The sequence below is a fragment of the Octopus bimaculoides genome, chromosome 13, assembly GCF_046866305.1.
Source record: "Octopus bimaculoides isolate indiv1 chromosome 13, ASM4686630v1, whole genome shotgun sequence".
NCBI classification, from domain to species: Eukaryota; Metazoa; Mollusca; class Cephalopoda; order Octopoda; family Octopodidae; genus Octopus; species Octopus bimaculoides.
Window position 1 is genome coordinate 64391897 of NC_142940.1, and position 19988 is coordinate 64411884.

Genomic DNA, 19988 nt, shown 5'->3' on the forward strand with positions numbered 1-19988 from the left:
TTTTTGTGCCAGTTGTGTAACTAACACTACTCATGAGATTATGTTTAAAAGTCTGGTAAGAAATAACCATGGCCCTAACGCTATGTTTCACTTAGCGGAATGTTGTGAAGATCTCAGATGCCGTTTCTCTTGCTAAGTCTTCAGGGAAGAACAATGAAAATGCTGCTTTTCCTCATTCATATATTCTGTGGTTTGTTCTGTGACAAGTGTACGCTTGCATCTAACATGCCTAGGATCAGGTGTCTTTCAGTTAGTGATTTGCAAATTGTCTTCTTTGTGTAAGCAGGATCTCTGAGATATGGTTTGTGAGGTGTAAGAGATTGTCTATCCAAAACTCCATTATCGAGTTGAGGTGAATGAATTTCTCATTTGGATTTAGCCACACTTTGAATTGGGGTACACATCTGAGGTAACGGGGTATAAACACTCTCAGATGTAATTACATCCCTTGTGTGCATGTGTGTGTGTATGCATGTGTGTGTGTGTGCGTGTGCGTGTGTGTGTGCATGTGTGTATGTGTGTGCATGTGTATGTGTATGTGCGTTTGTGTGCACGTATGTGTGCATGTGTGTTTGTGTACACGTGTGTGCATGTGTGTGTGTGTGTGCACTTGTCTTGGCATCTCTTGCTTGTTGTATATATGTGAATCGTTGTCTTACAAGAAATGCTGTTCATTTCCAGTCTTCTATGAAAAAAATCTTCTGGCCATGGGGAAAATATTAGCTTGTCTGAAAACGGGGGAAGTTTGGCGATAGGAAGAGCGCCTAGCTGTGGAACATCCAACTCGATAAAACTCTGTCTGACCCATGCCAGCATGGGGAAATGGATGTTAAATGATGATGATGATGATACATACATACTTACATACACACACACACACACACACACACACACATACATACATACATACACACACACATACATACACACATACATACATACATACATACATGCATTCATGCATGAATGCAGCCATACATGCAGACATTCAGACATGTCTGCTTTAGGAAAGGAACAATGAGTTCTACATTTATGCCATTCTTAAAAACAGTTTAAGTTTATGGGCATATCCACTGCATTAACGTTGCCAGAGAGGTAAGGGTCTCTGCAAGGGATAGGGGCACTGCCCCTATTTATCAGATTGAAAAAAAGCAAAGATTAAACTAAAAAAAAAAAATAAGATGGAAACGAGTTAATTGTCAGAAGAATAAATTCTAGTAAAATATTGATTTATTTTGATCTTTTAAAAAATCATAATTTTTGGAAGGGACAAAAAGGGAACAAACCCCAAGAAAATATCAGTTGTTTTTTTATTTTAATTTTATTATCAAAAAGAAACATTTTTGGAGAGGAGAATATAAAAAGTTGTGATTTTAATGAATTCGTCAAAAGTGTTATCAACCAAAGCGAAGTGGAATTAACTTGTTTTATGATATCTGTAATGTTAGGCATCAAAAGGAAATGGTAATTAAAAGGGACTTAACCCTTATTTTTTTATTCTTGTAGTCGCTTCCCTTGAACTTATTAATATTTATTGGTACTTAATATTTCAAGAATTCAGGACGATGCCACGTTGTACCCAATTATTTTTCTCTATCTTCTTCCACATCTTTTGTGTTCCAAATTCAAGTTCAACCGAAAGAAACTTAGTGCTTTCCTTTTATCGGTTTTTGTGAAAAAAAAAATACCAAGAAACAACATCATAGCGATTATTATTATTATTATTGTCTAACCCTAGGTCTACCCTTGTCAAACAAACATTTGATCAGAAGCATTCCAGCCGTGACTTCTCAATCGAGAGGTGGATAATCATAACTTTGTCATGCTGGACGGCTGCATCGAAGTTAAGACCATCCCACAAGGTTTCATTTCAAAAATAAACTTTTGTATTGTTGCTAAATATAATTTTTCTTAAAAACTTGGACAAAACGTAATAACCAGGAACATTTGCTATGAACTTACTTTCAACTGCATTTGGGGTTTATCTTCTTAATTTCTTCAGATTTCTATGTTTTAAACCCAATTGTAATTACTTTAAACGAATAATTACAAATGTAGATAAAGGAATCATGATTCCAAATTTTGGTAGTAATTTCAAGAGGGGGTGCTAGTCAAATACATCGACCCCAGTGTTCAACTGGTACTTATTTTGTAGACCCCAAAAAGATGAAAGCAAACTCGACCTCAGCAGAATTTGAACACAGACAGACAAAACACTGCAAAGCATTTTGCCTGACTCGTTAGCAACTCTTCCATCTTGTCGCCTTAATGGAGATTAAAGATTATTAATTAAAAAAAGCAGGCTTTAATTAAGATCTAATCAAGAAAAAATGTCCCAAAAGTCCTATTTTCACAGTTTCTCTGCCTTTTGCTTACTTTTTGCAGACAGAGTTTCATATTGCGGTTTGTTGTTGTTGCTGTTGTTGTTTATGCCCAAATTAGTGAAAGCACTGTGGCTCACAACCGAAAGGCCACGAGTTCGATCCCTGGCAGGGCATTGTCTCCTTGAGCAAAGCACTTTATTTCATGTTGCTCCAACCCCTCAGCTGGACCAGGCATGCCATGGCTACTGATGCACAGACATGCATTGAGGCTATGACATCTCCTGTGCTTCCTTTGGTGGTGAGCAGGTGTGGTCATGATTTGTCAGACTTGCTCTTCCACAACTTGTCTCTTTGACTGAGCTGCAGTCTTAGATCAAACGTAGACGGAGGCAGAGTTCTTAGTACCAAGAGTATCATCAGATGCTTACAGTCCTCTGTCAGTCAGGCAACGCAGTCAGTGGACATTCCATTCTGGTGTTCTATAGAGAGTTAGCGGCAACCAAGTGCAATGATGTTCTTGGGAGACTCTCAGTGTTGAAGAGAATCAACTGGCTTGTTTGTTCTGGAGGACTTTTGGATCTGAACCAAAATGCTATCAAAGTGACCCTGGGTGTACAAATATATGAAGCCCAATATACCCATCATGACAACCTGTCTGATAAGAGTACACCAGGTACATGCATCAGTGCACGACATGGTGATCTCATATCAGGATAAACAGCACAAGACCTTGCTGGTGGGGCCCAGTTAGAATTTTCATCAGATCAAGTAGCCTATGATGATGTTGATGATGATGATGATGATGAGCTTCCTTTTAATTTTAACCTCCTGCCTGTATTGTATTTCATAATTTTAATAAGATTTTAAGAAGGTTGTCTGCAGAAAATGTTTTCAATCCTTTTGTCTATTAATAAGACATTTAATGGTCTGTTTTGGCATGGTTTCTATGGCTGGGATGCCCTTCCTAACATGCCAACCACTTTACAGAGTGGACTTCTTGCATAGCACCAGCCCAAGTGCTTTGAATGAACTTATGGGTGGGGTGGGGTGTGTGGGGGTGGGGTGTGTGTGTGTGTGGGGGGGGGTGTCTATGTGGTCACTGAAGCAGCAGCTGAAATAGCAGAAAATCTTTCAAAAACAAAAAAAGAATGCAATGAGTTATTAATAGAAGAAAAGAAAAAAAACAAAACAAAAGAAACAATGGTCAAAGCTGGAATGCTTCTGATCATGGATCTGATTGACCAGGGATAAATTAAGTCTGATTGACCAGGGATAAATTAAGTCTGATTGACCAGGGATAAATTAAGTCTGATTGACCAGAGATAAATTAAGTCTGATTGACCAGGGATAAATTAAGTCTGATTGACCAGGGATAAATTAAGTCTGATTGACCAGAGATAAATTAAGTCTGATTGACCAGGGATAAATTAAGTCTGATTGACCAGAGATAAATTAAGTCTGATTGACCAGGGATAAATTAAGTCTGATTGACCAGGGATAAATTAAGTCTGATTGACCAGGGATAAATTAAGTCTGATTGACCAGGGATAAATTAAGTCTGATTGACCAGGGATAAATTAAGTCTGATTGACCAGAGATAAATTAAGTCTGATTGACCAGGGATAAATTAAGTCTGATTGACCAGGGATAAATTAAGTCTGATTGACCAGGGATAAATTAAGTCTGATTGACCAGGGATAAATTAAGTCTGATTGACCAGGGATAAATTAAGTCTGATTGACCAGGGATAAATTAAGTCTGATTGACCAGGGATAAATTAAGTCTGATTGACCAGGGATAAATTAAGTCTGATTGACCAGGGATAAATTAAGTCTGATTGACCAGGGATAAATTAAGTCTGATTGACCAGGGATAAATTAAGTCTGATTGACCAGGGATAAATTAAGTCTGATTGACCAGGGATAAATTAAGTCTGATTGACCAGAGATAAATTAAGTCTAAAGAATCTGCTGCAGCAGTGGCGGCAGCAGCAGCAGCAGCGGCAGCAACAACAACAACAACAATCTGTAGAAATATTAATGTAACAACTATTTTAATAAACCTATTCTAATTCCTGATTATTTTTAAAATTAATTAAAATACATAATTAGTTGTTTTCTAATTAGGACAATAAAATGTTTTGATATTTCTGCAAATTTTGGTGTTAAATAAACAGCCAAAAAATTCTAGACTTTTACAAAGATTCCTATATTCAAAGATTGTTTACATTTTGCTCGTTTTAAAATCTATATTCCAAAATCAAAGAACCAATTTCTAAACTATAGATTTTCCAAATACTCCTTTCTGGATAACATTCATTCTACTGCCTTTTGCCATCCATACACTCATGAAATCTATTCTATTATTAACAGAATTCTTTCTCTTTGATGCCAATATTGCTTTTATTTTCTTTCTAAATTCATGAATTCCTTCATTTTAGCAATTCCATATCAAATTGAATGCTCCAATAATTCTGTGAGAACTTAACCGTTTCTTTTCATGTTCCCCCCTCCTCTCTCTCTCTCTCTCTTTGCTTAACTACACCAATAATCCTCACATATTTCACATGTCCTTGCAACATAAACGAGAAGGTCATTCTTATGCTATTGAAAGAAATAATAGCAAAGTCTTTCTCATGTTAAATAAGTCCATTACCAGATTCTGATATTGCAGGATTTCTGCTACAAATTGATCTATCAAAATCAATAGAGCTAGCTCTATGGAATTCCAAATAACCCATTTTCAGACCTATTTTTGATGCAATTTCTAAAGTGTTTCATCAATTACAAAATTAAAAAAAGAAAGAAACAAAAATGACATTTACTCTTCAATCCATAATTTTTCTTCTTCTAATATTGTTTTATGGTCAAAGGTAATTAAATATTTGTCAATTTTGTATTTTTCACTATTCTGGCACCTTTAAGAAAGTTTTCTAATGCAGTAAAGATGTCGTTATTTTACTTCCTTCACTTATAACCACTGACATTAATAGGAAAGGTATGAAACCCATTGATGGATACTAGTTGTTCAAACACAGAGAAGGGGAGAGGGAGAGAGAAAGAGAGAGAGAGAGATTGGGTTGCTGTTATCTCTGTGTGAAAAGGTATTTCTTAGAGAGGCCCAATATCATATTTATTTATTTTATATCACAACTGGTGAAAAATAGTATTGCAAGTCGCACTTTTCTAACAGACCAATTATTGGTTCACTGCTTTGGTGGCACTGAGAGTGACAAAGGAGTATTTGAGTGACTTGGTGCAGAACAATTATGGCAAACCACTTTGGTTTTGGAGTTTCTTACTTAGACTTCATACCTACATATTACCATCATCTTCATCACCATCTTCTGAGCTTTTAAAAGAATTTCTTCCCTGGGTGTTTTAACCCCTAACTATCCCCATGTCCCTGCCAGAAACAAATAAATCCTTCTTAATTGATCACCATGCCATCATTTTAAGCAGAGCAGGAGGTTACACGTAGACAGAAAGGCTCACTGAAGTATATATATATATATATATATATATATATATATATAAGCAAATTATCAAGAAGAAGGAGAATGAAAATGTTTTTTACAAAGAAGTACAAAATGAAGAAAATAATATATAAAAAAAAATAATATATAAAAAAATAATAAATATACCAATACATTATATTGTCTTTGAGCTTTTGAAGTTCAATGGTAGTTCATGTATATAATGGTAGGAAAAATGAGGATGCATGAGAATTGAAAGTTTTGTTAGGTTTAAAAAAAGGGTTAAAAGTTTGTGTTAAGCAGGAAATGTGGTGTCAAAACAGGAAGTGTGTGTAAGCGGAGACAAATGTTTTTAGTTGGAGGTCATTTTCCTATTATTTCATGTGCGGTTAACACAACCCCACTATTTACTGACTTATATATATATATGTAAATATATACATACATACATATATATATATACACACACACTTATACACATATATATATATACATATATATGAATATATATATATATATATATATATATATATATATGTATACACACACACACACACACACATACACACACACACACACACACACACATATATATATATATATATATATATATATATATATATATATATATATATATATATGTATGCATGTATGTGTATATATATATATATATATATATATGAGGAAAAGAAAACAGAGAAATTGATGTATGTAGACATTAATTTATTGGAACATATTCAGTTCCAGACAATATCAAATCCATCGCACCTACCATTATTTCAATGCCCAACTAATTCATTTTGAGAAATTAAATTAAATTAAATTATATTAAATTAAATTTTCATATTGAATATCATTAATTGTGCATTTCATCAGGGGAAAAATTTGATAGAATGGAGCTACATTCCATTGTGTTGTTTGACCCTTTTTAGACCCAGGCATGTGCATTCCAGCAACCAATGTCTTTTTTTCTTTGATAAAACTGGGGAACTTGGATGCCAACATCCCTTTAAGAGGATTTTATATCCTTCTTTTAATTTTATATATATATATATATATATATATATATATATATATATATATATATATATATATATATATATATATATATATATATATATATATGTATATATATATATATATATATATATATATATATATATACACACCTACACAATCACACACCCACGATAATTTCTATCAAATTTTCACTTGTGTGGTATCGGCCAGTCTGAGATCAGAGGCTATGGAAGAAGACACTTACTCAATGTACCGTATAATGGAATGAAATCCAGGAATTTGTGGTTCTAAAGTGAATGCCTTATAATGTGATGTGTAGAATGCTTGTGTAAAGCATTAGTAACGTATCAGAATTGAAATGGTTTCCTTCATAAATATTACATTAATGAAACACTGCATCTAATGCCTCCTTGTATTTTCAGTGCAGACTTTCATAAGTTCTCTTCTTCTTATTAGGGAATGTGTGATTAGGGGAAGGCCATTCATGGCTTTACTAATGATCTTAATGCTTTTCCAAGTAGCAAAATAACCAGCATTTCAACCACACATCTCACAATATGGGAACTGGTTTATTAACTGAAGTCAGCTTCATTTAAACCCATCGTTACTCTCTGTGGAAGACGTGCACAGGGAGACAAACAAGCACACACACAGACACACACACACACGTGCACACACACACGCACACACTCACACACACATGCACACGCATGCATGCACACACACATACACACATGCACACACATGCATGCATGCATTCACACACACATGCATGCACACACACACATGCGTGCACACACACATGCGTGCACACGCACACCACATTCCCTATGCAAGTGCAATAAATATAAGCATCTCTCAACATTTCACTGCCCCAAATATCAAGACAAAAGTATTGAAGTCATTTGGCTTGCTAAAAATAGTAGATAAATCTCCCTCAAATCACTCTTTTTAGAGTGGCAGGAGAAAAAGACAAGCATCTTGATGCTTTCAGGCTGGAGAAGTGGTCAGAATGGTTTGAATGGATCAAAATCTGCAAAAGGGATCCAAGGTCCAGCTGATGGTTTTAATCCATAAGAAGGATCAGCCAAAACCAGACACAACTGACTCTAAGGGTCTTCCTTAGCATTTTTGTCTTTCCCAGTTTTACTCATAAGGCTATGGGGTAGATGATCCTTGTCCATGGGATCATCCAACAGGACTAAACCTGGAACCACATAATTGTAAAGCAAGCATTTGTGTGTGCGTGTGTGTGATGGGTGTTGTATGTACACACACACACACTCTTACACACACACACACACACACACATACATGGTTGTTCCTCAGATTATGCAGTATTTCAGTTGTCACAATTTCCTCTTATTTTTCCTATCTATCATTTAGAAACATCAAACATTGTCATTTTTTGCTTTTCTGCTTTAATTTTTCATTTTCTTTTCATTTCATTTTTGCATTCAAAAACATGAATGCAAAAGGTTTTTGTGTACAGAATACAGTGACGTGGAAAAGGCTGTCTTCAAAGGGTTTTTTTTTCTTAATAGCATCGGCTACAAAACTTATTCCAGTCTGGTACACACACACACACACACACACAGGCACACACACACATACACAGGCACACACATGCATGCACGCACGCACACACACAATGTATTTTTGTATTGCCATTTCAATAAATAACTGTTTAAAATTATGTTTCAGGTTTTTTATGGATAATTTCAATAAAAATATATCTCCTTTGATTTACACACTTTTAATTTGCTCACTGACTTGAAGCAATCTACCGCAATAATTGTGTGTGTGTGTGTGTGTGTGTGTGTGAACGAGTGTATATTAGCTGTATAATATATACTTGCTTACTTACTCCAGCTTGTCCACTGAATTTAATGCACAAATATATAATATATTTTTATATACATACACATACAAACCAATACAAATACACACATACAAACACACAGAATTACATACAATATTTACTAATTGGATAAATTCCTAAAAATTTTACAGTAAATTAACAAAATTGGCAACTTTACTACTTTGATGCCCCAACGTTCATTTAATGGTCATTGCCATAATATTAGTTAAGTGGATATGCAAACAAAACACTAAAAACTACTTAATTTGCCAAGAAACATCATTAGAAAGTTTCTAATGGCCTTCACAACTGAAAGTCCCTTCCATTGTCCATAAAGTAATCTATAACCCCTGGTATGTAAACTGACTGAGTTTTTGCTTGGGCCCACAATTGCAGTATTTCATATGGCCAGCATTGAAAAAAGTTTATTTCTAAACATCATGTGATCAATGCCAGGACCACCTGACTGACTGCCGTATCGGTGGCATGTTAAAAATACCATCTGAATGTGGTTGATGCCAGTGCCCCTTGACTGACTCCTGTGCTGGTGGTATGTGAAAAGCATCCACTACACTCTCAGAGTGGCTGGCATTAGGAAGGGCATCCGGCTGTAGAAACTTTGCCAGATCAAATGGGAGCCTGGTTCAGCCTACTGGCTTTCCAGACCTCAGTCAAACCGTCCAACCCATGCCAGCATGGAAAACGGACGTTAATTAAATGATAATGATGATGATGATGATGATCACCACATCAAATATTTCACATAAATTGGTGACACATTCTTTGTGAATATTTTTATGAAAGACCAGCGGAGAGAGAGAGCCTGAAAGAGTTCTCCTTGGCACCACTGTCCTTGCTGGTGTTGCTGTCAGTCAACATCTATAAAACACAAACATAAAGACACACACACACACACACACACAGACACAGAGTCACACATAGACTTTTGTATATAAACAGCTCCGGTTGTGAGCTCTCCTTTAAAAAAAAAAGAACCAAGATTTTAATGAAGAGTAAAATAAAATAAAATAAAATAAAATAAAATAGGGATAATTATTTTGTGAGAACGAAATGTTTAAAGACTGCATTCATTGAAAAGTTTCCAATTGAAGAAATTCGTTGTATGGAACCAGTCTGGCAACAGAAATTACCTTTGCATGTTTTCAAGTCAGCTTTGGTATCAACTTTGAAAAGGAATACAAATGTTGGGGGTCGTAATTATGGAAAGATTAAATCTGAGGAATTTTAATGGAGATGGTGTTGATTGCAAAAGTGATGAGGATGATGATGTTGATGATGATGATGATGACGACATTGCTTAATAATCATGATGATGAGAAGGAGGAGGAGGAAAAAAGAGGAGGAGAGCAAGAGGAGAAGACGAGGAAGAAGTGTTTGATGATGAAGAAGATGATGACAGATAATGATGATGATGATGATGAAATGATAATGTTAATGATGCTCTTGATACTGACACTGCTGCTGCTGCTGCTGATGGTGATGACGATAAGGAGGAGAATAATATAATAGCAACGATGGTTGTTGTTGTTGTTGTTGTCGTTGTTGTTGTCGTTGACAGTTTCATAAAATATCATTATTGGTATCGGATTGAAATAGAACACCCTTAAGATCTGTGTGTGTGTGATATTTGGTAATATCATACTGCAGTGTATTATTATCAAATACAACTACTACTACAAACAACAACAACAACAACAACAATAATAATAATAATAACAACAACAAAGTATAGTGCAGTGCAATAAAGCCTGGTGCATTGCTTGGAATCTTACCAATATTTTCATGCTTGAAGAGATGACCTCAAGCCGAAAGCATGTTCCAGCATTCTATAGATTTCCATCTGAATGGACAAAATATTTGACCATGTTTTACAGGATGGCATCAAAGACAAACTTGCTTGTCTCATTGATGCCATTTGTCTCTTAAACTTTGTTTTCTAACAGGATTCTGCATCACACCATCTAGTGATGGCTCTCTCTCTCTCTCTTTCTATCTCTCTCTCTCTCTCTCTTTCTATCTCTCTCTCTCTCTCTCTCTCTCTCTCTCTTTCTCTCTCTCTCTCTCAACTGTGGGAGGCCTCAAGGTTTGGTTGTGTCACCCACAATTTTCTCTCCTCAATATCACTGCCAACTGCATGCAATAATCTCACCCCAAACTTCTTAATTCAATTAATCCCTACAAAAAGAGGCATTTCGATGAGAGGAGGAGGAGGAGAACAACCAGGAGGTCACTTCTTTGGTGGGCCAAGATCTCTTAGAGTGCCAGAAACAACAATGGACTGAAACACTTGTTTGGCAAGAGTTCTTCCAAGGATTTCTCCTGCTGTCCACCTGCCCTGTAGTGAGTTTCTCCTTTATTTTAAAATATTTTAGAAATAGCAGCCAAATCCATACCACATTGTTTAATAAAAGGAAGGATGTATTAGATAATGTAAACATTGATTACATTAAAACAATTGAGATTGTCATGACTGGAAAGTCTTTGCTGATAGGTCTGCTTGATTGGAGCTGATTAGGGGCTTAACAACAACAAATGGGCTCAGATGGGGATGGTCATGGTTGGAACACATTTGATCATAGATCTACTTGATCAAAGCTGATCTAAGAAAGAACACCAGAGTCAGCAACAGCAGCAGCAGCAGCAGTAGCAGCAGCAGCAACACAATGTCTATGGAGAGAGAGAGAGAGTCTCTTTTGTTCAGATTCATTAAAATAAAATATCAGAGACACCAAACCATATTCAACGAATGCTAAAAGAGAGCCGTTCGACATATAAAACTTCTCTATTTAATAACACCGAAAATAATAATAATAATAATAATAATAATAATAATAATAACAATAATAATAATAACAATAATAATAATAATAATAATAATGATAATAATAATAACAATAATAATAATAATAATAATAATAACAACAAAAACCAAAGCAACATCACATTATTTGAAAATTTAATATCAATTTCAATTATGTTTTGCTTTTAATATATATTCGTTTTATAAGTATTTGTAAACATTATAATTCCTGTAAATGGTATTTCGCCCCCACCCGCCTCTCTCTCTCTCTCTCTCTTCCTCAAATTCCTGTTATGTATTCATATTTCATAAAGGAATCACTAACAGAGAGAAATAGGATTTTTTCCACATTATTAACTCCATCATTTGTCGATCGAGTCTCCTGCTTCCTTTTCACTCATCATTCTTTACTATCTTCTCATGCAATATTTCTACATATTTTTGCATAGATTTACTTATATTTACATATATTTACTTATTCACACACACATACACATACACACACACACACACTCATGCACAAACATATTGATTTCTAATATTCCTATTTTAGAATATATAGAGCTGTGTGTGTGTGTATTTATTTATTTATGTTTATATTTATATGTGCATATATATTCATGCATATACATGAATACACACACACACACACACACACACTCATATACAAACACACACACTCTCGTACACACACACACAATGCCCTCAGCCATAATCTCTTCCTTCAGCAGAACTAATCATGGCATCCAATAACACCAGGGTCGTAGGAGTAATTCTTGATAACAACGTTCACTGGAGTGCTTACATCAACAATAAAGTGGACGTGGCTCACAGGACAAGCTCCTGGATCCACAGAACTTTCTGCCTCAGACAACCAGATCTCATCATTCCTTGCTTTTACCTCCTTTCTATGGCAACACAAAAAATAATGTGGTCTCCCGATACCAAACAAAACATTACAACAATCGAGTCACTTATTTGTTTAAGTTTGGGAATAAGAAATTAATGAGAGAAAAATCTGGATTTGCAGAGTGAAGAGGAGAAGAAAAATATTTTTATGATTTTAGTTTTATTGCCAAAAGTGGTGAGTTGGCAGAACTGTGAGTACGGCAGACAAAACTGCCCTGTGGTATTTTGTCTGTCTTTATGTTATAAGTTCAAATTCCACCTTTCATCTTTCCAGGGTCAGTATAATACATACTAGTTGAGCCCTGGGATTGTTGTAATCTATTTCCCCACTTCCTCAAAATTTCAGGCCTTGCACCCATCATAGAAAGGGTTATTTTAGTTTGGACAAACCATAATATCGCTAATATTATGAAATATAAAGCAAATAATAAACAAGACTGAAACTGTCCATGACATGAACAGAAGAGTGTTACTGATGGCTCAGCTGATGGTCAGGGTTCGAATTCTGTTTGGGCAATGATTGACAGAATCCGTAGAGTGTCAGAGGAAATACTTGACCATATTTCGTTACATTCTGAGTTCAACTTTTGGACAATTTTGTCTTTCTTCCTTGTGAGGTTGATACAATAAAGTTTGAGTAAAAACATTGGAGACGATCAATATTTCTATAAGGATTCCCATATGTGGACAGAATTCAGCTGGAAAAATAAAAACATATTTTCTTTTATCCTTCCAGAGGTTCATAAAAAATAACATACCAGCTATTTACTGGTGTTGAGTCTATCAACTATGCTCTCCCCAACACAAATTTATGGTTAATGCTGCTATTAAAAAAAAATCAATATTTATTTTCCATTAAGTTTTGATCTTCGATTGAGTACAATTCTCATATGTTTGCATGGTACCAAACTTGATTCAAGCTAGAAGCATTTATTTAGAAACTAAAAGCAGTAATCCTTCTGCCCACTTAGCCAGTGATGCATGTACAATTAATATTACAATTTAAATTATTTTATTATGTTAGCTATTTTGACATCAACTTAATGGATAAAATGTAATCTTATTGACAACCGCTCATCTTATAAACAACTTTTAATAATGTTAGTGATTAGGGTGGGTTAAAGCCAAAATGTTGAAAATCTCATTTTTCTTCACACTCTGCCTTATTTTATTGCTTTCAAATTTGGGCAAATATTTTATCAAACCCTGGAGTATTAAGAGACTGAGTCTCTCTGGCAGCAATTTAACTCAAAATAAAAAGGAATATGACCATCCATGACCATCCCATCTTGTTTTTCAAGTATAGTGTATCTAGGACTACATTATACAGTGTGTTCATCTTATTTTTTAAGTCAGTAGGTTGTTATTTGAAGGAGAATTGTCTGCTGTTCTAGCATTGTTGCTTTAATAATATCAACAGTAATGTGAATTATGGAATTCATTCACGGAACAGCATACAGACAAACTGTCTCTATTTTCTGATTAAAACAACCAAAGCTAGAAGTGATGCGAGTGAGGAGAGTTTTTGCTAATGACATTACAATTTTTCAAGTTGTTAACCTCAACTTTGAAACAGGAAAAATATTAACACCTTGACACGTATTGACGTAATAATGTTAGCAACATGATACAAGTATTTTCAACCATTGTGCTTTATCATTTTTTCTTTCTGCTTAGTCAGGATGAGAAGGACATCTTCTTTAAGATGAGTGGAAGAAAGGGATGAAGTTATTCTCAAACTGGAGAGGAATCTGCTAATGGCACTGAACAGGCTCAAAAAGAGGCAGGGAAAATGTCGCAAGGCATCTCATGCGACCTTCTGGAAATTCTGCAGCCCTGGACTAGTTCTTTATTTCATTGATTCTGAAAAGAAGAAAAGATAAAAGGCAAAAGTGAATTGAATAGAGAGAGAGCTGAGAAAAATAGCATCAGACAACTTGCTCTAAGGCTCTGTCAATTACCTGCCACATGTGTACTACATGTGGCCTACTGGAGTGCTGTGAGTTTTTGAAGCAACTTGGAAGATGCCATGATGTTTAGGACAGTTGGATGCTAAAACACCACGCTGGTGCCTGTATCTTTGAGTGAAGCAATGTGCAATGTGTATCACCCATCCCTGATTAAAAACAATTTTAATTATCATATCTTTATCCAATAAAATTTATAAAAAGCTGATAAAAAGCTTATTCAGTGAATCATGGAATGAACCAAAGCTGAAGGTTGCTGACCCCGTGGCTAAGAGAATTCTCTCGCTTTTATTAAATGGGTTTCATGAAAGAGTAACATCTGTAACCCTTTACAGAACTTGCACAAAAGACACCAATGACTGGTGCTGGGGCTACATCACTTAGTTTAGAAATAAAGGTTCTATGATCTAATCCAGGCTGATGCTGTGTACTGGAGTAAGTCAGCTGATGACAGATTGGAGATCAAACTGATTGAAACATGGGGTAGATGTAAATATCAAAGCAGTTTCCCTAATTTTAAAGAGGACAAGCAACGTTGTCATCATCATCATCATCATCGTTTAACGTCCGCTTTCCATGCTAGCATGGGTTGGACGATTTGACTGAGGACTGGTGAAACCGGATGGCAACACCAGGCTCCAATCTAATTTGGCAGAGTTTCTACAGCTGGATGCCCTTCCTAACGCCAACCACTCAGAGAGTGTAGTGGGTGCTTTTACGTGTCACCCGCACGAAAACGGCCACGCTCGAAATGGTGTCTTTTATGTGCCACCCGCACAAGCCAGTCCAGGGGCACTGGCAATGATCTCGCTCGAAAATTCTACGGGAGCCAGTCAGGCGGTACTCCTTGGTTTCAAGTTCCATCCTCAGTATGACATTTTGGGGCCCTGAGTTTTCTGCTAGAGTTGTCAGCTGGTCAATGCCATAGGAGTGACATTGGTTAACAGGAACTTTCATGTGTGTGCGTGTGTGTGTGCACGTGTGTGTGTGTGAATGTATATGTATATGTGTGCGTGTGTGTCTATGCATGTGTTGTGTGTGTGTGTGTGTACATGTGTGTGTGAATGTATATGCATGCGTGTGTGTGTTGTATGTGTGTGTGCTTGTATGTGAATGTATATATATATGTGTTTGTGTGTATGTGTGTGTTTGTGTGAGTGTGTCTGTGTGTGAATGTATATATGTGTGTGTGTGTGTGAATGTGTGTGTGTGTGTGTGTGTGTGTGTGTGCGTGCGTGCGTGTGTGTCTCCTTACCACCTTCCCTTCATACTGACTCCAGTCGGGCAATGATGATGTCATTGCTTTGACTCTTGGGACTCATTGGTTTCCAACATGCAAAGATCAAAGGAATCGAGTTCCTGACTTGAAAAATAAGCAGCTGGTCACATGGCGTGATATCCAGCTGGTCACATGTATATAAATGACATGATGGTCAAGGCTGGAATGACATTGATCATTGGTCTGCTGACTAAGCAGCAATTACCTGGGGTTAAACAGCAACAAATTCTTTGTTAATTCAATGAAGATGCCTCTACATGGTCACTCGACCTACAAGAAATAGCAGCCAAATATTCATCAAATATAACCCCACAATTTTTACATCTTAAAAAGAAAGTAGGACACACTCCATCGGTTCATCTGTTATTTTAGACAAATCTACCCCAATAGATGAGGTAGAATTGGTTGCTCTTTCTAGCATATTGAATGGCTATATAGAGGTTCCATCAAGAATAGTTTAACCACTGACACAGTCAAAAATGTTCCAGCTCTGATTTTGATCATTTTTTTTTTTATCAGGGTATAATGTATCTTGGAGTAAGATCATGCAAAGGACATTAGAGATAATGCAGTGCTAATCACCTGGATAACTGCTAAAAGACTGATGGTTATTGATGGAATATTTGGGATCAGAGATCAACTGAATCACATGTGACCTAGGGCTAAACAATAACTTGTTCCTAGCAAAAACAGAAAAGAGCCAAAATCTATCAAATTGTCATCTACTTAGCAGAACAAAGCAACACAAAAACCAAATTTTAAAATCCGCCCCCAAAAAAAGAATCTTTTAAATATCTGAGAGATTGTTGATCAAAGTAAATTGCACCAACCAATAATTGATTTCTGAGATAAAAAAAAGATGAAAAACCAAAAGACAAAAAAATGAAGGAGAATCTCTAATTGTTTTGCAAGAATCAAAGAGTACGTTACAAAGTGGCACCAGTGATTGAGTTTAGTCATGTTAAGCAATTTAAAGATAGATCTTATGACACCTGTTGTGATTGATTCTAAACATAAATTGAAACAAAGTGGATATTGTTAAACAATAACATTAATAAACATGAACAATGGTGTAATGGTGGTGGTGGTGTCATTGTCGTCGTCGATGGTGGTGGTGGTGGTGGTGGTGGTGTCATTGTTCTCATCATTTAGCACCAGACCAACTCAGACTGAGCAACCTGGTGATCAAAAAGCATTACAACCACAATCATCCTGTCTTTTAATTTCTTTTTCTTTGGCTGTTATAGGTGAGGGAGATTTGGCTGTCATTTCTTGTAAGTCAAGCAACTACACAGAGGCTCCATGTCTACCCATTTGTTTAAGCTGGTCAAGTTTTATTTGAATGATGTTCAGCTGCTATTTCAATGAAATCAAGTCATTATTGAGGAATGTAAATACACACGCACACACACACAGAGACACACAGGCACACATACACACACTCACACACTCGCAAGAGAGAGAGAGAGAGAGGGAGACAGCAGGATAGAGATGGTGGCAAAGTGCTGGGCATACTCACAAGGGACAGGGATCAGAATATAAATGGGATGGTTGAGTAAAGGCAATTGAAACGATGTGATTTGAGGAAGAGAGGCTGTTATTTCTAGAAGTTCAACAGATGATGTGATGATTCCTTCCATGACTGAAAACCATTATGAAGAAAGCAAGGAAGTGAAACAAAGGGAAAAGGTGCCAGACTAAATGTTTTAAAATATTTAGTTTCAGTTCTTCAAATTTTGAGTCCAAAATCCTTTGGGGACATTGGTGTTTGTGTTTTGCCCCTCTGAGAGTTGATAATGGAAGCCAAAAATATCATCAATTAAATCAGATATAATCCTCCTTACTATAAATTCCTGGAAGTATGCCATGATATCAGAAGCCACCACCGCCATTATCATCATCATATTAATATCTACTTTATTGACCACATAGTCAGGATAGACAGTAGCATTATCTAAAGTAAAATTCTTCTACTTGTCTTCCACTTACCAAACTGGTTAGCACTATCGAAGTGGAACCATCTATAAAATTCAGCTGCTCAAAGAACATTGATTCTCTTACACAGGAGAAAAAAATGATAATAATAATAATAATAATAATAATAATAATAATAATAATAATAATAATAATAATAATAATAATAATAAAAGGTATATTTCAGCAAAAGAAAGTAAAACAAAAGTATAAAAAAAAAATTGAAGAAGATGATCTTTCATAAATAAATAAAATAAAAAAAAGTTTGGAATCTGACCAACATTTCTCATATCAAATGACCAGCAGCAAAAGAATGGTATTTCTGAAATAGTAGAAAAGCAGAGTGATTGTTGTTCTGGCAGAAATAAATCCAGAATGGAGGATCTAAATAAATAGATAAATGATAAATTAAAACTAAATTATGATTTAATAAGAAGAAATATGTCATTCTTAAAACAAGGTTGTTTATTGTTGTTTAAGCGTCAGCCATTATTGATTCAGCAGAGTCTTACATTCAAAAGTGCTCCATCTGTGACCTTATCCTTAGTATTGCATTAGACAAAGCATCCTTCCTTTCCAAGATTGTAGGTTGGTGTGATTTGAGGGAGATTTGGCTGCTATTTCTAACTGGGCAAGCAACCAGGTAGAGGCACTTTCAGCTCTGTGTTGATCTTCTGATTACTGGAAACAGCCATAAGCCAAATTTACTCCAATAAAGGAATTACATGTAATGACCTTTTATTTTTAACTTCATTTCTTAAATATATATCTATATATATATGTAATATTTTGGACTAATGAGTATACATCAATTAGTGAGCTGATGTGTTGTATAAAGGACTGGCAGAATTAGGGGATTCTTTCACCTGTATTTATTCTTAATTTCTTATTTCTAGTACTCTTCCCTCACTTTATATGTATATATATATATATATATATATATATATATATATATATATATATATATATATATATATATATATATATATATATATATATATATATATATATATATATATATATATATATATATATATATATATATAATAATAATTTTCCCAGAGGATGTAGCAACCGTTACCAATATAGCATAAGAACTTACCTTAGGAGATCATTAATTAGATTCCTTAAGGGTCGTTCTCACAGTTTATATTTATATCATAAGGTTTTTAAACTTTTAAATTTTCATATTCAAAAGAGACAGAGACTTCAAATTCGATATATCGATTTATTCACCACTCTATGTTAACATTTCTGTGCCAAACTTATCCAGTGACTGGTGCATTGGATTTAGACGTTTGGCACTTATATATATATATATATATGTATATATATATATATATATATATATATATCATCATCATCATTTAATGTCCGTTGTCCATGCTGGCATGAGTTGGACTGTTTGACTGGACTGGCATGCTGGAAGGCTGCATCAGGATCCAGTCTGACTTGGCATGGTTTCCTATGGCTGGATGCCCTTCCTAATGCCAACCACTCCATCAGTGTAATGGGAGCTTTTAGGTGCCACCGGTACGGGTGCCATTTCTGCGACGCTAGTATCTGCCATGACTGCGATTTTGCTCGGCTTGATGGGTCTTCTTCTGAAGCATGACATAATGCCAAAGGTCTCGGTCATTGCCTCCGTGAGGCCCAACACGGAGGGCTAACTGGGAAGATAGTTTTTGTATGCGGCAGATGCTCAGGAGCACTAAACACTGAAAATGTGCAGAGAACAACTTCTGCCACATTCCAGGGAGAAAAACTAGAAGTAGTTGATAGCTTCCATTACCTAGGTGACCAAGTCAGTTGTGGGGGTGAGTGCTCTGAAAGTGCAGCTGCTAGAATAAGAATAGCCTGGGCAAAGTTCAGAGAGCTCCTACCTCTGCTGGTGACAAAGGGCCTCTCGCTCAGAGTAAAAGGTAGACTGTATGATGCATGTGTGTAAACTGCCATGCTACACGGCAGTGAAACATGGGCCGTAACTGCTGAGGACATGCGTAAGCTCACAAGGAATGAAGCCAGTATGCTCCACTGGATGTGTAATATCAGTGTCAATACTCGACAGAGTGTAAGTGCCTTGAGAGAAAAGTTGGACCTAAGAAGCATCAGATGTGGTGTGCAAGAGAGACGACTGCACTGGTATGGTCATGTGGCGAGAATGGATGAGGATAGCTGTGTGAAAAAGTGCCACACACACTAGTGGTTGAGGGAACCTGTGGAAGAGGTAGACCCAGGAAGTCCTGGGATGTGAAGTACGACCTTCGAACATTAGGCCTCACTGAGGCAATGACTAGTGACCGAGACCTTTGGAAATATGCTGTGTTTGAGAAGACCCGGCATGCCAAGTGAGACCAT